Source organism: Danio rerio, chromosome 13 (assembly GCF_052040795.2).
Source record: "Danio rerio strain M-AB ecotype USA chromosome 13, GRCz13ab, whole genome shotgun sequence".
In the NCBI taxonomy this organism is placed as follows: Eukaryota; Metazoa; Chordata; class Actinopteri; order Cypriniformes; family Danionidae; genus Danio; species Danio rerio.
In genome coordinates, this window is record NC_141033.1 from 28,427,483 (window position 1) to 28,452,500 (window position 25,018).

Sequence of the window (25,018 nt, forward strand, 5' to 3'; positions counted from 1 at the left end):
CACACACACACACACACACACACACACACACACACACACACACACACACACACACACACACAAACCTCTTTTACTAGGAATATCCAGATCCAATCACGTGATCAGTCCCAATCATGTGGTTTCTGACTCGATCGGAATCGGATGTTACCACTTAATCGAGACTTGAATACAAATGTATATATGAGTTTTTAAAACATCTACAGTTTAGTTATGCGGTGGCACAGAGTTGCCCTTTTTGTTGACACCGAAACAGCAACGCATGAGGCAGGACACCACTTTGTTGCAGGGACGTTATTGGATAAATGCCGGCAAAGTAGAACACGGAAGCAGCAGCAGGTTGAAGTGGGAAGTGCGAGTATGTCTGCGGGCTGATGATATTATAAAGTTGATGAGAACATTGCTATATTAGATTTTTAAAAATATTTTATGTTGAACTTAAGTCCAAAAGTGAAGAATTTATGTTATTTATTACTTAACAGAGTTGTTAAAAAGGAACATTCTGGATTTGTTTCTTCGCTCTGTTTTATTTCTTAATTTTTTATCTATTATAGAAGTATCGGATCCGGTTTCAATATGGGTAGATGATCAAAATCATTGGATCGGGTTTCAACATGGGTAGATACTCAAAATCAATTGAATTGGACTCGAGGGCAAAAAAAACCTGATCAGGACATCCCTATCTTTTACAGCTATCTTTACAGGGAATTCCCATAGACGTAATGAATTTTTTTAATATACAAATTGTATATTTTGTCACCCTACCCTAACCCTGCTCCTAAACCCAACCCTCACAGGAAACAATCTGCATTTTAGATTTTCAAAATACTTCAATCTGTGTGATTTATGAATCCATAATATAGTCGCCACACAATAAGGAATACACAATTGCTCAGCTCAGGATGTTGTACTAAAGCCATAATGGTGTTTTAACTCCCGAACGATATGCATATCAGATAATTAGGCCAGTCGTCTTGAGCGGCTCTGTACTCGTGGCACCTCTTCCCTCCCCCATTCACTTGCTCGCTACTGTGTTTGCATGCTTCGCCAGTGGTGTGTTTGAGCCCCTAGGCTTATGTTCTGTTCTGGGGTCATGTGACCAAATAACTTGAAAAATGTTACTTTACCTGTTCTATAGTTCAGAAGAGCAGCTTTACTCCCTCTATTTCGTCTGTACCTTTTATGTGTGATATGCTACAAAACTTCGCCTTCACCTTCACAGAAAGTTAGTTTCAAGCCTTGACCACGAAGCTTGTCTTGGTTATAGTGATGCACACTCAAATTTTCTCCTTTGTCTAACACAAATCCATAAAACCAGACGGAGGTGTGTTTCTTTAAGATTCCTCTTCAAACACAAGAAGGAAATAGCCACTTGTGTTTAGAGAGGCCTTTTGTGTTTTGGCAGGTGGGAAAGACGTAAAACTTCAAGCCCTCACTTCGCAATCATTCCTATTTTATTCATCTGGCTCTTGAAGTCAGCGTCACTCTATTTGAACAATGCTGCGCTACAGACAGACAAATAAAACAAATCACTGACTTTTCTCTCCACGCCTGATAAACGAATGCTCTCATAACCCTATGAACTCAAATTCCCTCCATTTTTACAGACCTCAGTGCTGTGTTTATGATAATGATTCTGCCATCATTTACACAACCTCATGCCTTTTAAATCCTGTATGACAAATGTGCAACAGAAATGAAGATGTTAGTCGGAATGTCCGAGCTGCTCTTTTGGGTACACTGAAAGTGAATGTGAACTGTGGCCGCCTCAACAATCAATAACTTCAAGGTAGGATTATCATTGAACATCTAATATTTTTTATTTTATTTATGCTCTTAAATGTACATAGATTCATAGTTTGTGAATCTGTAATTTAGTGTACAATTTTAATGATGCTACCCCTCCTTTTAGAGCTTGCAAGATTTAAAAAACCACATAAGCTTCACATATTTTGGAACATTTTTATGTAAAAAAATTGACCATGTGAATGAATTTTTTGTTTGTTTCATGTGTGTTTTACATGTTCCATGTGTTATTTTAAACCTGTATTTATGTTTTGTCCGTTTAGTGGCTAATTTGTACGAATTTGTACAGGTTCAGTCATATGAAAATGTACAATTTTAAAATGGAAGCATGGCACCCAACTACACCCCTAATCCAATCGTCATGAGATGAAGAGCAAATCGTACTAAATTGTACGATTTAGATTGTGTGAATTCATACGAAATAACCACTAAATCAAAACGTTACGATTTGCCATGAGATTGCGTTGGTGATTTTATCATGTGAAACTCATTTGTTGTGGTTTCTCTGTAAAGACTTTAGTTGCCAGTTTACTATATTTTGTCATTCCTGGATGTTTTCTGTTTATTTACATTTTCACATTGCCTTGCTGGATTGTGATCTCTGTTTTGTCACCTTTTGATGTCGAAATATTTGGTAACACTTTATTTTAATGGTCCATTTGAGTATTAGCAGACTGTCTGCTTAATATCTGCTGATGCTGCTCCTTCAACAGACATTTAACTGACTATAAGAAACTTTTTAAGTACATGACAACTTACACTAACCCTAACCCCAACCTAACAGTCTACTTATAAACTATTGAGAATTAGTTGGCATTTAGATGCAATGTAACTAAATTCAACAAACGGACCATCAAAATAAAATGTGACCAAGTATTTAACTGATTTTGATTGGCATTTTAAGCAGTGATTAAAATAGATTTTTTTTTTTGGTGTGTCTGTTATGCTATTCACTTTTTTTCCTCAACAATAAATGATAAAGCATGGCAAAAAAACAAATTATCTGCCATACAATTTCTTATATTTAAAAATAATTTGTATGTATTATTTACAACACAAGCCCCTTTCACACATACAGACTTTTCCAGAAAATTACCAGCAATTTTCCAGAAAGGTTTATATGTGTGAACAGGCGCTTTTTGAAAATACCAGTAAATTCATTCTGACTATTTTCCGGAAAGAGAAGTTGTAACATTACTGGTAATTTGCCTGAATACTGCGCTGTGTGAACACAGAAGGAAGACTGCCGGAAAGAGCGCATGCACGTCTAGAATATGCTGACGTGAGATGTCTGCTTTAGCCAATCAGTACAGTCAGACGCATTCACGTCCGCTCGGTTTATGAGAATAAAAACCTTTGAATATTTTTCCAGACACATTTAGCTGCTAGATGTTAGTCAGATAACGTTTATATTTTCCTTCTTAATGCCAACTGTGAAAATAATTATGGATAATATGCTTATCGTGAGCCTTTGTTTGTTTACCTTCAAGCTCCTTTCAGCTGCGTGACGCGTCGCGTCGCGTGTGCCCGTGAAGCAGCCCGTAAACGCCAGCACACACACATATCATGTACCACATATCAAAAGTGTTCCTCTATATTTTTATCGTAGTTGTTCACAATACTGATCCATCCACAGAGTTTGTAATGTAATCAAATGTTTACAAATACAAGCCCAGCCGTTTAGAGGTCATCTCTGGTTAATGATATCAGAATTTACGTATTTTGGAATGGATGTGTGAATGGTCTTTTCCGGAAAAATTCCGTAACGTCCTCGCCTGTGTGAACAGCGTTTGTTTGAATTTACTAGTAAAGTCATTCCCGGAAATTTTCTGGATAATTACCGGTATCACTTTGTGAAAGGGGCTATACAGTTTCAAACTACTAAAAAGCTTATTAAACAGTAGAGATACTGTTTTTTTTTAGGGCCAACAGAAGTTAACCGAGCAGAGATCGAGGTTGCAAAATACAGTATAGAAGTGTAAATAAACATTAATTTAAAAAAAAATTACGGGAAACTATTAAATAATAGATTCATTTGACAGTACAAACATGAGCTGTTTAAACATTCTATCAAACTTTTTTGTGCTACGCCAAAGAAAAAACATCAAGTAAAATGTAGGCACAGGACAATACCTGTTTTAAAGGTTTACCGCGGTTTGGAAAAGTCAAGGTTTTAAAACCACCTAATATTTCTAGTATACTGTGCCCAAGGTATGTATAAGATTTTTTATTTACGTTTTTGTTATTTTAGTTCTTTAGGAAAACAGTATCTACAACAGAAAAGATATCCAAAGATGCCATTTTAAATTGTTAAGAAATCAGTGTTTTTTAAACTAATGAAGACAGCAGAAGTCAATGATTCAATTAAATTATTTAGTCTGACATGTTTTCTGCTCCAATATATTTTAAGTTTACTAAAATAAAATAAATTGTGTTCAAAGGGGATTTTTTTCCCCCAGACATTTAAAAAGAATATGTTTTAGAGCAGTAAACACAATACTTTGAAATCTTGATATTTTTTATCCAAGGTTATCATACTATCAGAATCTTAAACCAGCTGATGTCTAGTGACATGTGGGTAAGTATTTTTTCAAGAATTTGATCCCAGTCAAGGATGAAACTTGCAACTAATATAACAATATACAAACATATAAAAACTGACACAGTTATGCTCCTAGTAAACAAAGCTGTTATGTTCTCATTGTTATAAAACCCCATACTGACATTACTCACTCAGTATCCCCAGATATCTTTTTTCCTTTTTTTCCTCAGTTTTACTTCAGAATTCACCGCTGACTAGGAAAATGTGAGTCTTAAAACATTGAGGTGCATGGTTTGTTTTAGTTTTGTGTCTGTGTGGACTTGGCTGTGCAAATTAGTCTCCTGATCAAAAGTTCCCTGTGTTTATGGCCCGCTGGCAGGCCTTCTGCTCTGGGCTATTCAGCCAAAGCGGACCATACCGCTGTCTAAACAAAGGTTGACTCGGTTGTTTAAACGTTCTACGTTTTCAACACTCTCAGTGGTTTGAGATCTTGTGGTACTGCTAGACACGAATGCATCATCGCCAATGGTTCGTCTTGTGTGTTGAACTAGCTTTGCATCATTTCCTTTTCTCTAGCTTGGCTTTGCTCTATTAATTGTGTGGTGTGTGGAGGTGAGTGGGCACAAAGTAAGTGCACCTTAATGGACAATGACCACCTCACGCCAGCTCTCAAAGTATGTGGCCGTTAACCAAGCTTAGATTTACAGCACATCATCTCAACTATTTGGCTTTCAGAACAGCTTCATACAGCAATTCTCAACTTCCACACCAAGGAGAGACAAAAAACTCTTACTATAAGCTACTAACACCAATTCTCAAAATTTGAGACCGAAAATGGGGTTCATTAATTGTCTGAAATTACATAGATACAGATATATATATTTTTCTAATGTTTTCAAATAAATAGCATTCTGTACTTATATACTCTAAAAATGCTGGGTTCTAACCCAAAGTTGAACAAACATGGATAAACTCAACCATTGGGTATAAAAGGGGTCATGTAAATAAAAAAATAAAAAAAATCAACCCAATGTTGGATTTGTTTATATTTGGTACAGTGTTGAGTTGCAACAACCACATTTTTATTTTTAGAGTGTAAACACATTTCGATTTTGATGGCTGCAGCACGCTCCAACAAAATTAAGACAGAGACATGTTTAACATGGGATTATATCAACTTTCCTTTTCTTTGCATGGTTTGCTCTTATAGTTGTGTAAATTGCTTCCTTGTCCTCATTTGTAAGTCGCTTTGGATAAAAGCGTCTGCTAAATGACTAAATGTAAATGTAAATGTTTTTTTTTTTTTTTCCAAAATATATTTATTTGCATTTGTTTTGAACACATAATACATTTAAATAAAAGAGAAAAAACACACATAAGAGAACCTTGCAGAACTTTAACCCCCCACCCCAAATAACAATAATAAATAAATAATAATTAATTAAAAAAATATAATAAATGAATAAAAAAAACAAATAAATTAAAAAAAAAAAAAAAAAAAAAAAAACTCTCGCTAGTTTCCGTACACCAGCATTCACAGCCATCCAATTTACAGTTTAACCTTTTACCTTCACTGCGTATTTAGTAATTTTAGGAGATCACATTATGTAATGGAGATACACAATACGAAGAAGAAGTGAATGTTGAGTATTAGTCGTCCATCCCTGTCAAGTCCTCTTGGTTACAATAGCATAAAAATGGAGTCCAAATATTGTAAAAGTCTTTAAGTTTCCCTTTAACTGCATAAGTCAGTTTTTCCATGGCGAGGTTGTTAGTCATTTCTTTAATCCAGAGTATTGAGGAAGGACCTTGCAACTCCTTCCATTTTAAAGCAATAGCCCGTTTGGCCTGAAGCAAACTAAAGTCAATTAGTTTGCGTTTACTGGCGCTCACCACAAAATTTACTGGATATATATGAAATAGACAGAGTTTGGGATCACAAGGTACATTTTCTTCAGTCAGTTTACCAATCATAACCAGAATACTCTTCCAAAATGTTTGAATCTCAGTACACTCCCACATACAATGATAAAGGGTTCCAATATCTTGTTTACATTTTAAACAGCTGTCAGGAATATTTGGGTTGAACTTATGTAATTTAACCGGGGTAATGTATGTCCGCATGAGCCATTTATATTGAAGCAATCTGCATCTAGTATTTACACTATATGTTTGCGCAAACAAACAAGAATCCATCCATTCATCTTTAGAAATATCTTCCTGAAGGTCATTTCTCCATGCGGTTAAATAGGACATTGAACTTTCTTTTGAACCCTCTAAAAGTGTATTATAAAAAAAAGACAGATTGCCTTTATCCCTTAAATGTTTCACAGTATGTTCTTCTATAGTTGACAAAGAGGGCTCTACATAAGTTTTAATTTCTGAGTGTATAAAACTTCTTATCTGTAGATATTTGAAGAAGTGCTTCTGAGGAATATCATATTCTTTCATCAGTTGTTGAAACGACATCATTGTACCATCCTTATATAAATCTTTTACTTGTTTTGCACCCTTATACATCCAATTTTTAAATCCCCCATCATTTCTCCCAGGCACAAACATTGCATTACCCCAAATTGGCGACAGACTTGAGAGTTTAATTGTTTCACCTAAAAAGTCATGAGCTTCATACCATACACAAATAGAGTTTCTAAGGAAAGGATTATTTGTATATTTTTTTAGTACTTTAACTGGAGAAGAATAAAGATACATCTGTAATGGAGTTGTTATTTCATTTTTTTCTATATCTATCCATGCTGGAGGGTCTGTTTCTATGAAGTAATACATAGCGGAACATAATTGAGCTGCCCAATAATAGAGTTTTATATTAGGTAGTTTAAGCCCTCCCCGCTCATATGGTAAATAAAGTAGGGACAAACGTAACCGAGGACGCTTGTTGTTCCATATAAACCTTGTGAACATTTTCTTGAGTGTTACAAAGAATGTAGCTGGAAGTGGAAGAGGAATTGACTGAAAGAGATACAAGAATTTAGGTAGAATTGACATCTTTATAATATTTATACGTCCAATCATTGAGATTGGCATTGCATTCCATCTCTCGAGCGAGTCCATGACTTTTTTTAACAATGGGTCATAATTAATTGAAATAATCTCTTTTATATTTGTGACTATCTTAATTCCTAAATACGTAAGCTCTTCTTGTGAATTGAAAAATTGCCTATTGTTTGTATAGTTTCTCCGTTCATCCTTGTTTAGTAATAGCAAGGCACTTTTATTATTGTTAACTTTATAACCTGAAAACTCTCCGAATACTTTTAATAAAGCGTTAAGAGCTTGAATTGAAAGTTCCAGACTACTAAGAAAAACAACAATATCATCTGCAAACAGAGATAAACGGTGTTCTCTCTCACCTATTATTATGCCTTTGATTTCAGGACTACTCCGAATTGCCATTGCAAGAGGTTCTATTGCGAATAAAAACAACAAAGGGGATAGTGGGCACCCTTGACGGGTTCCCCTACTTAAGTTAAATGGCTTTGATATTTGATTATTTGTTATTATTTCTGCTTGTGGATCATTGTAAAGTAATTTGATCCATCTAATATACCCATCACCCAACCCAAATCTCTCAAGCACTTCGAAAAGATACCTCCATTCAATCCTGTCGAAGGCTTTTTCTGCGTCCAACGACAGAATTGCATGGTCCTTGGCCTTTTGTTTTTTAAAAACTATATTTAAGACCCTTCGTATGTTATGAAAGGCTTGCCTTCCCAGCACAAACCCATTTTGATCATTCATGATAAGGTTTGGTATGAACTTTTCAATTCTTTTAGATAGAGCCTTACAGAGAATCTTAGTATCGCAAGACATTAACGATATGGGCCTATAGGAGGATTTTTCATTGGGAGGTTTACCTGGCTTTAATATAAGAGTAATTAGAGCTGATCTCAGAGAGGGGGGTAATATTCCTTTTCCCAAAGATTCATTGAACATTTCAAGTAAGTGTGGTAAAATTTTTCCTGCAAATGTTTTGTAGATTTCCATCGGGAGGCCATCCGGTCCAGGAGCCTTGCCGTTGCACATGTCCTGTAGAGCCTCTGAGAGCTCTTCTATACTTAAATTCTTTTCTAAATTACTTCTCGTCTCTTCTGATAATTTTGGAAATGTAATTTTATCAAGAAAATTATTTTGCCCCTCTAAATTATTGGCAATTTCCGATTTATACAAATTTTTATAGTACAGTTTAAAAATATTATTTATTTCCAATGGGTCTACCGTTTTCTCCCCATTCTCTAAGAAAATCGAATTGATGGCTCTATCTGTTTGTATTTTCTTGATTCTCCATGCTAGAAGTTTTCCTGATTTTTCCCCCTGATCATAATAGGACTGCTTTAGCCACATTAAATTCTTAGATATTTTACTACTCGTTATTTCATTATATTTGGCTTTCAGTACAAGAAGTTCTTTCTGCTTTGAAGGGTCAATATTACTGAAGAGATGCCGTTCTATTACTTTAATTTGTTTCCCCAGGTCTTCTAATTGTGCCTGATAAATTTTGGATCTGTATCTTGTATAACTTAATATCTCCCCTCTAATATATGCCTTGAAGGCCTCCCATTTAACCGAGGCGCTTGTCTGATTTGTATTAACTAAAAAATATAGATCAATTTTATTATCCAAGAATTTCACAAAATCATGATCAAGAAGCCAACTTGCTTGAAATCGAAATCTGGGAGGTGGGAGTACAAGATTGTCAAATTGGATTGTAAACAAAACAGGGGCATGGTCGGAAAGTAAAATACTATCATACCAACTTTTACCTACCTTCGTCACTAAACCATTGGAAATTAAAAAATAATCTATTCTTGAAAATGTTTTATATGTATTCGAAAAGCATGAATATTCTTTCTTGTTTGGATTGAGATACCTCCATATCTCAACTAAGTTTAAGTCAGTCATATACTTCAAGATAGTTTTTTTAGACTGTTGATGGGTATCTACTCCTGAAGAGCGATCATTTATGGGGTTTAGTACACAATTAAAATCTCCCCCTATTACATAATTTCCGGCATAGGCTGAGATAGTGAAAAAGAAATTCTGAAAAAACGAAGGATCATCCACATTAGGAGCGTAAATGCTTATTAAATTAATATGTGATGTCAAAATTGTACCATTAAGAATTATGTATCTCCCTAACGGATCTATATATTGCTGTTTTAACTGAAATGGAATGGATTTGTGTATAAGAATCATGACTCCCCTGGCTCGAGAGGTGAACGATGCATTGAAAACTTGCCCTGGCCATCTCTTAGTGACTCTACTAACATCATCTTTTAATAAATGGGTTTCTTGTAAAAAGATTATGTTTGCTTTCATTTGTTTTAATCGACCTAGTACTTGTTTAAGTTTTACCAAATTATTTAGTCCTCTTACATTCCAGCTGCCAATTTTTATCTCCGAATTATTAATCATTTACCTACTTATATAACCATGTAAATACAACTGTGAGTGGTCGTACCATAAAGAAAGTAAAACAAAAAGAGTGAGAGAAAAAAGAAAAGAAAAAAAAAAAAAAAAGGGTTAACACAAACGCATACATAAACAACCCCCGCCACCCCCCACCTGCAATCCCCCAACTGGAAAGCATAATAATACCCCTTACAATGAACCTTGGTTATGAAACATGTTAGATCCATGTAATATGGAGCAATATTTTGCAACCCTACTCTCATTACTATGGGTCCTGGGCTCGCTAAAGAGGAACATAGCTGGGCTCTGAATTATGTAGAGTAAATTCCACTCTATAGAACATCAGTCGAGATTGGACTGACTCGTATGCCTCTATACATGAACTTGTTTACTCATACTGGTGAACATAGTAGAGAACGGAAAAATCTATTTAAACTACATAACTGGCAATGTAATTTGCCGGTATTTTCCAGTTCTGGTAGAAAATAATCACGTTTTAATTCCACGTAAATGTAAACATCTTAACCACTTGAAAAGGAATGAAAAAAATGTATCCTTATTAACTAGACACAGTGTTCAAGTCCTGATGAGTCAGCGCTTACTTGTGTCGCAAAGTTTAAATATTGGTTCGTACTGACCGAACAAAATCCTCTGCCTCCGCTACGGTTTTAAAGACATGACGCTGGCCGACGTGCGTGACTATCAGGTGCGCCGGGTAAAGCATCCCATACCGAATTTCCATGCCTCGAAGTTGTGCTTTTACTCCGTCGAACTGTCGCTGTCTCTGACGAGTCTCTGCTGATAAATCTTGAAACAAGCTGATTCGTTGCCCTTCGTATCTTAACTCCTTCATTTTCCTAGCCGCTCTTAAAGCCTTCTCCTTGTCCTGGTAATTCAGGAACTTTATCACGATCGCTCTTGGAGCTGACGGGCGGTTCGGGTTAACTTGTCCTACGCGGTGCGCTCGTTCAATGGCAGGTGGCGATCCGAACTCATCCCTCAAAATCGTAGGGAAAAAATTCTCAATGAAGGCGCACATATTGGACCCTTCTGTTTTTTCTGGCAGGCCAATTAGTCTCAGGTTAGAACGCCTTCCTCTGTCCTCCAAATCCTGCACCTTGTTTCGTAGAAATTCAGTTGTTTCTTCGAGTTTATTTACTTTGTGTTGAAGGGCTGTTACGTCCTCTTCAGCCTGTGAGATCCTCTCCTCAGCCGCTCCAATTCGTTGCGCTTGTGACAGTAAGTCCGTTTTTATGCCGTTTATGGCTTCCATTGTGTCAGTGAATTGTTTTGAACAATCGTCTCTAAAGGATTGAACTGCACGTAGGATATCGTCGTTTGTGGCCGCGTTGTCTTCACTTTGCGGCTCGGTTAGCTTCTTGCTAGCTAACACCTTGCCTTCCTCTTCCATCTGTCCAGATGGCTTAGAATGTTGTGGAAGTTTGATGGTTTTGGGTGGCATTTTTGTCCGTCGAACTTTTAAGTGGTTTTCCAAACGCTTATTATACGAGTTCTAGCCTTTTTGGAAATTTAAACGAACATTCAGTAGCGAGCCCGATTCACGCGTCTTATCAGCTGCACGCCATAACCGGAAGTCCCTGTAAATGTTTAATAGTTTGGGAATTGGTGATACTGCACTCTAAAAATGCTGGGTTATTTCAACATAATTTTGGGTAAAATAACTGCTGGGTTCATTTGAATACATTTATAGAATCTAATATAGACCTTTGTTTGGGTTTGCACATATCTTACCCAATTCGGGTTGAAATAATCCAGTGTTTTTAGAGTGCAGTATTACCAATTTCCAAACTATTAAATCTTGCAAAGAAAAGGAATAATCCAATGTAGAGTGTAATTAGTTATGTAGGCAAATTTTTGCTCAATCTGACATACAAGACCTTAGCTACTCAACTGTCTGTGTTTGTCATTGTCTGATTCTCAATTCCATAATGGGCACTGCAGCCTGATCTCATGAGCAAACGCAACTATTTTACTTATTGTCAGAAAAGTGGCTGATTTTTAACAGGCGGTGTGTCCCCAAACCACAAATAAGAAGTTGACATGGTGGCGCAGTGGGTAGCACGTTCGCTTCACAGCAAGAAGGTTGCTGGTTCGAGCCTTGGCTGGGTCAGTTGGCATTTTTGTTTTTAGGTTCTCCCTGTCTTCACGTGGGTTTCCTTCGGATGCTCCGGTTTCCCCCACAAGTCCAACGACATGTGGTACAGGTGAATTGGCTAGGCAAAAATTGACCGCAGTGAATGAGTGTGTGTTTACCTGTGATGGGTTGTGGCTGGAAGGGCATCCGCTGCATAAAAACATATCCTGGATAAGTTGGCGGTTCATTCCGCTGTGGCAACCACAGATTAATAAAGGAACTAAGTCGAAAAGAAAATGAATGAATGAATGAAAGATGCACAAATAAGACAGTACAAATTCATAAAAATTAGACACTAAATCAAAAAGTTACAAATTTTTGTTGGATTGCATTGAATGGTTTATAATATTTCAATAGGAGACAGATCTTAACTTCAGGGAGGGCAGTCAAACACATTCACTCTGTGCCTACAAAATCATGCTGGCTTTCTCATATAGTTCCAAAGATTCAAGTTGCGTTTCTTGATGCGGTGGCAGACTCTGTTAAGCAACAATGGTTTTCTGAAGTACTCCTGAGCCCATGTGACTTTATTTAACTTGACAGCATGACACTTTTTTTAATGCAAGGTCATCTGAGAGCTCAAAGGTCAAGCACATTCAGCTGTGGTTTCTTTCTTGTTCTACACAGACTCAGATTTCTCTGGATTTCCTGAATCTTTTTACAATATTGGTAAAACACCCAAGTTTTTTTGTGATTTTGCATTGAAAAATGTTTAATCGTTTGACAATTCTCTCATGACTTGGGTCACATTTTATTTTGCTTTGCTTGCAAAGACTGAGGGTCCTTTCATAAGTTATTTTCACATGACGTCATTGATGACGTGCAAAATTCAGATGTAGGGTAGGAAGTGATTTTTCTGCATAGGAATCAGCACATCAAAATGTTTCTGTTTTAAGTTGTTTATAATTGTTTAAAATGAGAAATGCTGAACAACTTTCATAGACTTCCAAAAGGTTTTGCTCATAAAGGGAGAAAGTAAAAAAAAAACTGGCTGAAAAATGGAAAGCAGTATGTAAGAAACATTTATTCAATATATCCATGTTTACAAACTGTTTTTGAACATGATAATTCGTTTGACAGCACCAATAAAGATTATATATGTATAAAGATGTTCATGTTTTATATAAAAATCATATACAAACCCCACCACACATGCAAAATCCAGGAGAATATAAATAATTGACTCTACCATGTAATCGCTGCAATGAAATCTCCATCTTTGTTTCAAAGTCTTTACTGGCATTTCAGCAGAATAAACATCTTTAACGTGAACATTGAGATGCACAGCACAAGTAAATGTTTGTTGATGGTGAGTTCACCAACAGAATAATAAAAAAATGCAACCCTTGCGACAAAACTAGACAACTATTATTTTTGTGGAACATTTTTTCCCCTCTTACAAAAATAAATAAATAAATAATAACAATGTGGAGACTATGCATCCACACTTTTTTTGTATGCTTTCATCTGTTCTTAAAATATCTGCATTGGAAAAACTATAATGTGTACAGCTCTTTGTTAAAGAATGCAACAGTATACTGTAGCATAGTAAGCTGATAAACTGTAATAAATACTGTATCGTTAGTGCAAACTATGGTGTATTGTGATGTTGAATAATTGTAGCATAGAAAATGAAAGCCTGTTGAATAATTTGTTGATTACTACAGTAGTGTCGTACCACAGCAACAATATAATTACTACACAGTTTTATTCAAGTGATTATCTGTAGTATGCTTCCAAACACTGTAGAGTTTATAATAGTATTTTTTCATGTAATGTAATAGCTTATAAAGTGTCCACCGCCTCGACGACAGACAAATATATTTTAGCTCAGAAGAAAACTCGGCCCTCTTCATGATATAAGCAGGGTTCATACGTTCATGAAAAACCTGGAAAAGTTCTGGAGTTTTGACATGGCATTTTCTAGGCCTGGAAAGGTTTGGAAAAACAGAAAAACCCACAAAGTTTTGGAAAAGTGGAAATTAGTTAAACAAGTATCTGTATACTTGAATGAGGGCTGAGCAATATTGGAAAAATCTGACATTACCATATTTGGTATTTCTGTAATTGTGTTGTGAATACAATTTTACCAGATGATTAAACAGGTTTATTTGGATTGATTGGAGGATTTTATAGATGAGTGAATCTTGAATAATATATAACAAATAAATTACAAGCATAGATAAATAAATATAGTAAAGATAAAGGTGAATTATAGTTTTTATTTATATTTTTCAGGTATTCAGGTACAGGTATTGAATCATTGTACATTATTTAATTTATATCAAAGTTACAATAAATTTCTTGTAGCTGGATGTTTTAAAATTTGAAATATTGAAATGTTCACACAGTCATAGGCCTTAAGGCAGGGGTGTCCAAACTCTGTCCTGGAGGCTGGTGTCCTGCAGATTTTAGCTCCAACTTGCTTCAACACACCTGCAAGGATGTGTCTAGAATGCCAAGTAAGAGCTTGATTAGCCAGCCCAGGTGTGTCTGATTGGGGTTGGAAGTAAACTTTGTAGGACGCCGGCCCTCCAGGACCGAGTCTGGACATCCCTGCCTTAAAGGAACAGTTTACTCAAAGATTAAAATGTACCGACTATTTACTCACACTTGTTTCACCACTATAGGAGTTATTAAATTATATTCTTTTTGTGTTCATTTGAAATCAATAGTCTCAAACTCAATTCCTGGAGGGCCGCAGCTCTGCATATTTTAACTTCAACCACCGCCAAAGTAATTCTTGAGTGAACTATCTCTTTAAAAATGCATCCAGATGATAAACTTTTACTCCATTATGATTAAACTCTATATTAAACTATAATCCAAACATTGCATAACCTGTGATGTGACTATTGCGGATGCACACATTGTGGTATTGATGCTAAAATGATATATTGTGCAGTTCTAACTTGATTAGAGGTCAGTTGTCTTTACTTAATCTCTTCTATCTTTGGCCAAAAACTTGCTCTCACATTATTAGTGCTGTGTAAGCATTATCAAAGTCAATTTTTACATAGATATAAAAACAAATTTAAACAAAATAGGTTGTTGCGCGTTCTATGAATGCTGTAACACATTTGAACCTCATTACTTTTCTTATCATTTACCTTGTAGACATTACATGAAACATGACGTCATGAAAATGTACTTGAAAGTTCTGGAAAATTTTTGGAATTTTAGTTGTAAAAATGTATATGAACCCTGTACAAGGATCATGCCCAACATATGTGCTTATTTTCTATTTATATTTCCTTTAAAATATGGTATAAATCACAAAAACACGAACTTTCATCTATGTCTCCCTTTCGATTTGTTTTTATACCTGCCCTATATCTGAATTTTGTACATCACCAGAACCACGTGATTGCAAACAACTTATACCAAAACATGAAATCTCATGTATTATCAGTTCACCTCTTTATTATGGACTTTTAGGGTTTCAAAGCCATGTAATTTGGATGTCCTATAACCTTTTATTTTTTATTTAATTATTTTTAAGGGGTTTTCATCCCTTACAGTGTAGATTTTACAGACAGTGAGCAGAGATAGGGGAAGGATCGGCAAAGGACCTTAAACCAGGAATCAAACTCGGGTCTCCATGAGGACCTCGGTGCTATGTGTTAACACAATAACCACTAGGCTATTAGCGCTGACTGTTCTATTACCTTTCCACTTTCATTTGACCTCTGTACTGACTTTTTTGGAAAGTGTTACAGCCATAAAATCTTTGTATATTTACAGTTTATAAGTTTGTCAGTAAAAACAGTGGTAATCTTTTCTTTATCCTTTTGTGTATTGAAAAACGTTCAAGAGAATGAACAAATGTCAAACGTGTGAATTCATTGCATTTGACTAAATGTCCCAACTAGGGTTTTGGTTAGCACTCAAACATGACACCAAAGTCCACCTCTGACCCTGACAGGCCTGCTCAAAGGTTTGAGAGGTCAACTGGTCAAGTGGCATTTTATCCCCATTCCAGTGAGCCATATCCAACATGCTTTTCTTCTCCCTGTGTCTCACTTTCTTTAACGGCAGGCTGTCAGGCTTCTGGAGTCATTAGAAACGGACACCTGCTTGCTGAATGGGGGTCGAGCAATGCCACAAGAACTTGTGCGACGACTCCAATCTCATTAAAGGTGGAATCAGTCTCTTCATTGTTGTTTTTCCCCCTCAAGCGCAGGACAACAGATAGATAGTTAGGAGCAACCATGTGTGTTCTATGATTAGATTTGTGAGGGATAATTAATCACAAATGGTGCAGGGGAGAAAAATACACACACTCGCGCACATACACACTCAAACAGCAGCAGAAGCAGCAGCATCATTTGAATATGTTAGTGCTTTAATAAGCTAACTGATTGATCCCAGGTGAACACTTTGTTGTGGAGATTGCAATGCCCTTTAGGTTTGAATAAACAGAGCCCGCAGCCCACACTGAGCCCTGTTTGCAGATAACAGCCTGTTTGAATGAGGCGTGTTGAATTCTGGGAAGGTGTGTCACTTGAACGCTCTGTAAGTATGTCACATATGGACTTGTTCCTTTTTTTCTTAGCAGTGGTGTGAGGCCCTGGAGAGAGTGTCATTTTTAGAACATACTGTATATACAGTCGGATACCTTCGCTGAGCATTAATGAACAGTTATAGGTTCACATATTTAAAGACCAATGAGAAATTACTTCTATTAAGTTGTCACTAATTCCGATAAATTAAATCTCAGTCCCATAAGGCTTGTATTTACTTTTATTTTACCATTATTTAAATAAGAAGTCTCATTGAGATTTAAAATCTCTTTAATAGAGAGACCTGCCAAGTTAACAGCCATACAGTAAAATAATAATGATAAAAAATACATAAACACCACATAACACCAACTTTTCAATAGTCCTCTCAACAAAAACAATCACATGCTTCCAATACTGCTTTCTTTAAAATGCCTTTAAATTCACCGAAAGACACAACTTTATTTGGTTTTAAGTCTTTTTGCAAATTATTCCTTGCCCAAGGTGCACAATAAGGAAATGCAGTTTTTCCCAGCTCTGTACAAACTCAAGGTATATTAAAAAGCAAACACTTGAAAGAGCATAGCTGGTAATTCCCTGAGTTGAGACAAAGAAGAGCTTTGGAGTGAAATCTGTTTGCATAAACTGAATGCAAGTACTTTTCAGATGATTTTGGAAAAAAAGCTATTGATTTTATGGTGCTATTATAGTCATACAGAAGACCAGTGATGTAAAATAGCAAATTAAAAACACTCAAATTACTGTAATTGAGGAGTTTTTTTTTCTTTTTTCAGAAATTGTAATTCACTAAGTAGTTTTAAAAATTGTGTAATTTTACTTTCCCTTGAGTTCATTTTTAGCGCAGTATCTGTACTTTTAATCCACTACTTTATTATTTCCCTTCTATGAGGATAAGAAAAAATCAGTCCTGTGATTACTGTCCAATCAAATCACACATACAAAGTAAATCGCCTCATACTGATTCTCCCGATTTATAAATACAGCAAACTGTTTGGAAGCATTAAAAGGGCATTAAAAGCGTCATTTAAAGTGTCCGAGAAGATTTCCGAAATCTTTCCACGCGATGACCCAGAGTATGTTTGGATGCATGACACTGATGAGAAGATGACAGATGTGTACTGTATAATGACTGTAATGGCCTTAAATAATAATTAAATGCACTACAGAATGTTACATTTACACACACATCCACAAATGACATGTAAACGCATCAGCTTTTCAAAGCATAATACTCACTACTCACTACTCTTAAGTACTTTTATGAGGGCTACTTTTTAATTCTTTAAGTAAAATTTGCAACAGATACTTTTACTCTACTTGCACTACATTTTTTGGGCAAGTAATGGTGCTTTTACTTAAGTATGTTTTTCCAGTACTCTTTCCACCACTGCAGAAGACAACAAATACTTTTGGGCTACATTCTTTTAATTATTCAGGTTCAAAATATGCCCAGCTTGAAATTATGTATTTATTTTGCATATAAATAATATTTGAACTTAATGACACCATATGACCTTTCCTGTGTTTTGTTATTTTTACAAGAGTATCTGGATGCAGCCTTTATGATGCAAGATTACATTGCGTCGTTCAGGGATGCAAGGTCAGACACAATACACTAAATGGAGCTAATGATGTGACTGTGAGGGGTAGGGTTAGGGGTGGGGTTAGGTGAGCGCATTAAAAAGCATTGGATGCAGATTCAGATTGCATCTGCACCGAGGCTGCAGCCAGACCCCTTTCGATTTTTGGTGTTTTCAATTTATTTACTCATTCAATTGTAGGGTTTTAATCTCTGCTCTGACAACGTTTAATGTAAAAAAGTTTAACAAAGAGATTTTAATGACCCCCCATCCCCCCAAAATACCTGCAAGTATTTTTTTCACAGATTTCTTTTGGTTAACACTTTATTTTGATGGTTTAATTGAGTATTAGTAGACTGTCTGCTTAATATCTATTGACATGCTCCTTCAGCAGACATTTAGCTAACTATAAGTAACTTTGCAAGTACGTCAACTTACACTACCCCTAACCCCAACCCCAAACAGTCTACTTATAATCTAATGAGAATTAGTTGGCATGTAAATGCCATGTAACTTAAATTCAACAAACAGACCATCAAAATAAAGTGTGACCTTCTTTTGTTCTTTTTATTAATATTTTCTTTATTAAACTAATAAAACTATATAAAAAAGTCCCTTTCTCAACGATGAAGGTCCCACAATGCAATTCGAATGAGTAAATAAATGGAAAACACTTGTGCATCACAAAATGCAAGAAACTCTAAATTAACAAATAAATTAGTTTTACAGTGTATGGTAGTCATTATTGTTTTCTCAAGACCAGGGTTGCCCAAACTTTTTTGAATGAAGCGACATAAACCAAATAACAGTAAGAGCTGTGGGCTAAAGGTTATACATTAATTCTTTTCTTTTTGGCTTAGTCCCTTTATTAATCTGGGGTCGCCACAGTGGATAGAAGAACAGCCAACCTATCCAGCATTTGTTTTACACAGCGAATGCCCTTTCAGCTGCAACCCATCACTGGGAAACACCCATTGACACTCATTCACACACATACACTACGAACAATAGTTTACCCAGTTCACCTATAGAGCATGTCTTTGGACTTGTGGCGGAAACAAGTGCACTCAGAGGAACCCACACCAACATGGAAAGAACATGCAAACTCCACACAGAAATGCCAACTGACCCATCCAAGGCTTTCTGACCCATCCAAGGCTTTTTTGAAGAGTTCATCAGCCTGATAGTCTGAGGGAAGAAACTTTCCTTCAGTCGGCTGGTGCGTGACCGGATGCTGCAGAACCGTCTGCCTGACGGTAGCAGAGAGAAAAGTCTATGGCTTGGGTGGCTGGAGTCGCTGATAATCCTCTTGGCTTTCCTCATGCACCGCTGGTGTAAATGTCCTGGAGGGAGGGAAGCTCACCTCCTATACGTGTCCAGCAGTTCGCACAATTCAATTCTATGTAGGCCTTTGCGATTGGTTAGATAGACAAAGTAGTATGTACAATTAAGAAAAAATCTGATTAATTTAAAACATTTGATTAAAACATTTAATTTAATTGAAACTTAGTATTAAAACAAACAAACAAAATGTTACATTCATTCATGTTTTTCTGCTTAGTCTCCTTTATTAATCAGGGGTCACCACAGCGGAAAAAAACGCCAACTTATCCAGCATATGTTTTACGCCAGATGTCGTTCCAGCTGCAACCCATCACTGATCACAACACCCATACACACTCATTCCTCACAGCCAATTTAGCTTAACCAATTCACCTATGCCACATGCTTTTGGACTGGTGAAGGAAATCAGAGCACCTGAAGGAAACACAAGCAAACACGGGGAGAACGTGCAAACTCCACAGAGAAACGCCAACTGACCCAGCCAAGGCTCGAACCAGCGACCTTATTTCTTTAAGATGATTGTGCTGCCCACTGCGCCACCATGCTGCCTAATATTGAATTAGAAATTACAGTCTTTTAACCATCCCCATCATTCTCCTCTTCTCAGAAGGAATGGTGAGCCAAATCAAAGGATCACCATTGGCCAACTTGGGCCCGCGGACCCTACACTGTAAAAACTGCTGGGTTCCACACAATTCCTTCATGCTGTCCTAACACAAATTAAATAAGTTAACTTGATTGTTTTAAAAAAATATTTGGGTTGAATATAAAACAATTAAGTTGTCCCAAAACAATTTTAAGCATTGTGTTGTTTCAGCTCATTTTTTTAGTTTGAACTAGCAGCAATTGTCATTTTTTTATTGCAGTTTGGGCATCTCTGCTCAAGACACACATTATATGAGGAAAACACATCAAATGAGCTAAAACATACAAATGTAGTAGATTCCATGTAGTCCTGGTCATCTGTTGACCAAAGTAATAAAAATGGACTTTGCAATATCACACACAAACTTCTCTCAAGCCTTGAACCCTCGACATCTGATGTTGGAGTTTAGTTTTTGGTCACTTATCTGAGTCCCCTGCCCTTGCATGGTCAACAGAGTAAGTGTGTCATTACCATAAATCTATCAGTGTCTTCCTGTGTGTGTGTGTGTGTGTGTGTGTGTGTGTCCCTCTCTTGTCCTCTTTTAACACCCTGGGGCATATTGGACTAATGGCTGGCCTTGTTCTCACCCTGGCTGTTTGCTGAGCTTGGAAGGCTAAAGTCTATAGATAGACAAGAGACTTGGAATGCAAGGTGTGGACAACCGAGATAAAGTTAAGACTGTGTAGACTGAAGGACAGGGTGTGTGTGTGTGTGTTTGTGTGTCTGGATGGATGGTCTGGAGTGTAAAGGTCAAAGAGTCAAGTTCACTCATCGGAGAAAACATTTATGATTGGTAAAAGTGTGCGCTGTAGTTTTATATTAGTACTAACCACCAATATTCTGTTTTCCAGGATCGGAGTGCTTGCCTGTGATGACGGTCTCTCACAGCCACATGTACAACAGCCTTGGACTCTCTTCTCCTCTCCTCGGGGCATCTGGTGTGGACCTTAATCCCAGCGTAGCCTGATGGTTGAGTGTGCCCAGGCAGACTGGAGCTAATCTGCTGGAGAGAGAGAGAAAAAAAGAGCCTGTCCGTGCTTGCTGTTAACACGTCTCGTTCCTGCTCAACTCTGGGAGCTGTGCAGGGTGACCTGGGTTAATTGCAGCTGCAGAGATGAACAGCCTGGGTCACCTTCGCTACGGAAGAGACGGGGGAAAAATGAGGTAATCATAGAGGACGGCTGAAGTTGAACCACAGAGATTTTTTCAGGACAGTTCCTAATAGCTGGTGGAGGGTTTTAGAGGGGAGGAGAGGACGGGACAGGTGTGAAAGGGAGGCATTGCTTACAACTGGAATTAACTGGTTGCAGTTGATCCGATTAAAAGTGGTCAGCGCTAAATACAGCCATCCAAAATCACATGTGCTTCTTTTGCGCTTAACAGTTTTAGAAAAAGTTTTAGCTATTGGACCTTAGGTATAGGGAGGAACAGTGGCTCAGTAGTTAGCACTGTCGCAACACAGCAAGATGGTTGCTGGTTCAAATCCCAGCTCAGCCAGTTTTCATTTCTGTGTGGAGCTTACATGCTCTCCTTGTGTTGGTGTAGGTTTTCTCCAGGTGCTCTGGTTTCCTCCACAGTCCAAAGACACGTGCTGAATAGAATAAACTAAATTGGCAGTAGTGTATGAGTGTATGTGTGAATGCGAGAGTATCTGTGTTTCCCAGTACTGAGTTGCTGCTGGAAGGGCATCCGCTGTGTAAAACATATGCTGGAATAGTTGACTAAGCCGAAGGAAATTTATTCATTTGTATACAACCTTGATGTCAAAACATAACGTGTTCATTGGTGTCAAAATCAGGTCGGAAATCATAGATGATCATTAGATGTCAGTTTAATAGCATTTCGACTGCAGGTAGTTTACATGCACTGCAGGCATACAATGTCCAGTGTAAATTTGCCATTTGGAATTGAATGTTTCATTCGTTCATACATTTTCTTTTCTGCTTAGTCCCTTCTGAGGTCTAATCTGGGGTCACTGCTGCGAAATGAACTGCCAACTTATCCAGCATTTTTTTTTGCAGGAGATGCCCTTCTAACTGCAACCCATAACTGGGAAACACCCATACACGCTCATTTACACACATACACTACAAACAGTTTAGCTTACCCAATTTAACACTAGCGTGCATGTCTGTTGACTTGTGGGTGAAACCGGAGCACCCGGAGGAAACCCACACGAACACGGGGAGAACATGCAAACAACACACACAAACGCCAACTGACCCAGTTGAGGCTCAAATCAATGACCTTCTTGCTGTGAAGCGACAGCGCTACCCACTGCACCACCGGGCCTCTAACTGCATGTTTCAGATGAAGCACATGCTAGTATACTGTTATAATATCCTTCACAAACAAACATGAAATTTGTATGCAAATATTCCAATGGAACGTTGCATCACACATGCAAATATATTTTGAAATACAGCAATCTGATTGGTTGTTGTGCTTGTTGGTGTCAATTTGCATGTTTAATTTAAAAAAAAAAAAAGCTTTGGTCAAGTTAGCCTGCCATATTATCCCTGGAAATGTATTCACCATAAATACTATTCTTTACAAAACATCAACAAAAAACTCACCATTTTTATTACACCGTCACTTCTACTTAATCACGCTTGGCAACACAGCGTGGCGCCTCTCTGGCTTCTGAACACTGTAACAGGTAAAAATGTCTTAAAAATTATATCCTGCATATTAATGAAGTTGAACCTCACAATAGAGCACGCTGATTGGTTCGAAACCAAGCAGGCACGTGCACACATAGGGCTCAACCTGTGCAGTGCACATGCCCTTTTTAGTCTTGGATAGAAAGTGCCCTTCCAAAATGCTCAAAAGTGCCCCGCGACGCGGCACACCTTCGGTCCCGCCCTTCAGTAGGCGCGCGACAACACCGCTCTTGAGTACGGGCGCGACAACACAGCTGATCAGTACGCGCGCGATAACAACGTTCTTCATTATGCGCGCATCCACTCTGCAGATCTGCAGCGCAAATCCCCCCCCCTTCCCCCCCGGACTTCAAAACATCCTTTTTAAACATCATTTATCCTGCACATGCCCTTAGGACGGTCTCTGCACGGGCCTGAAACCAAGTCTTTCTCATTAATTAATGCTGAAAACTCAAAGATGTCACGTTGTACCGGTCAGTACTGACATGCAGTCTACATGCTTGAATTCACACAAATATCGCATGGCAGTAACGTAGCTTCTAAATTTCTTTTCAAATCAGAAAAACGAATTTGCTAGAAAGAATGCAAAACAACAAAACAAATTTTCACTTATTTTTTTGTAAAATATATGTGTCCTAATAGTGTTTTTTTGCAACGTGGAACAAATAAAGTTGAAGTCGAAATTAGCCCCCTTTTGATTTTTTTTTCTATTGTAAATAATTCCTAAATGATATTTAACAGAGCATATTAAATATGTTTTCTTCTGGAGAAAGCCCTATTTGTTTAATTTAGGCTAGAATAAAAGCAGTTTTTATGAACCATTTTAAGGGAAAAATTATTAGCCCCTTTAAGCTAAACAATAACTTGCCTAATTACCCTAACCTGCCTAGTTAAACTAAATAACCTAGTTAAGCCTTTAAATGTCACTTTATATTTAGTCAAATATTGTTTACTATCACCATGACAAAGATAAAATAAATCAGTTATTAGAAATGAGTTATTAAAACTATTATGTTTAGAAATGTGTTAAAAAAACTTCACACCATTAAACAGAAATTGAGGAGAAAAAGGGTGAAGGGGTGGGGGGATAATAATTCTGCTGTACTTCAACTGTATATGTCAACATCTACAAATGTGTTTTGTTTTTTTGTGACCCTTTAAAGCAAACACAATAGGTTTGTAAATGTTGAACTGCCTTGTTTGATCATTTGCGGTTGCCAGAAAAGAACAGTGTGCCACTTTGTTTTGTCTAGTGGCCCTACTGTTTTGTGTTAAAGTGACCCCAGTGCACTCTGTCTACCGCTTAAGACTCTTTTGACACTCTCTCACGTTTGTGTCCCCAGAGTCCTGCTCATACACACACACACAAGCGTGAACAAGCACACAGAGAAATGCGTCAGGAACACAGGGAACATTTTTCATGTGCTATAAGCGACTCCAAAAGGCCATTCCATCTTCATTTTACAACTTCATGGTCTCTCCGGTATGTTCTCCATGCCTTTTTCCCTGCGTCTAAGCACAGCTCTCTCTCCCTTTCACAGTCTTAAGGCGGCGGAGGTGAGAGGTCAGAATGGCAAAGCTGCAGATTAAGTTTCAGATGACTGAGCACCTTTGTTGGGGCGGCCCACTGGAAAGGAAGTGTCCGAGAGGAGGATGGTGTGCTGAGATTGGCCACCGTTGCAGCGAGCCTCTCGGAGCATGTTTGCCCGTCTGAGGGGGGTGTTTTGAACTCTGCGTGCTACACAATCTGGTTGATCTGCAGTGTCTCAGACCCTTTCATGAACTACAATATGTCTGGCCTGACACATGCTGCTGAATGCAAGGGGAGAGCCAGTGGAGGCTTGAGAGTGAAGGCATGTTCAGTTCAGAAATGAATTGAATTCAGTTAATCAGCTCTCAACAGTGTTTAGGTAGTTTAATAATGTAGAATGCCTTGATATGCTATATTTTTAACGTTTTTTAAAGTATGACATTCTAAGTAATTCATAAATTAAGGCAAATTATGTTTATGTTTATTATTTGTATTTTATTTAAAACTATTTTATTTAGTTTGTTTTATTATCACTTATTTTTGTATTATGTGGTTAAATGCAGAAATATGGTCAAAATATTATTGTAGTTAACTTTTTCAATATTATTTAGTAGTTAAAGGTTAAGGAGGTAAAACATTCTGACATTAAACATTCAGCCCCATAAAATTCAAAACATTGCAGTCAGTATATTTTTTTAAGTACATTTATATAATTTGATCAATTGCAGGAATGTTTAGATTAATATAAAAAAAAAAACAAGTAAATATGTTACGATTACCAGCAATCCACTCCTGACAGTG

At 37.2% G+C, this 25,018-nt stretch overlaps 1 protein-coding gene and 1 long non-coding RNA gene across 3 annotated transcripts in view; one reads left to right on the forward strand and one right to left on the reverse strand.

The window, feature by feature from the left end:
- pdlim1 (PDZ and LIM domain 1 (elfin)) overlaps positions 1-25,018 on the reverse strand; it is a 579,513-nt gene that overhangs the window by 168,714 nt on the left and 385,781 nt on the right. The window lies entirely within an intron of this gene.
- Positions 12,400-24,989, forward strand: LOC103912005 (uncharacterized). Of its 2 annotated transcripts, XR_015506029.1 has the most exons (3): positions 12,400-16,069; positions 20,875-21,187; positions 24,228-24,688. It is a non-coding gene; the product is annotated as an uncharacterized LOC103912005 (long non-coding RNA). The 2 variants fall into 2 exon arrangements; XR_015506028.1 differs by lacking the exon at positions 12,400-16,069 and having other exon boundaries at positions 20,694-21,187; positions 24,228-24,989.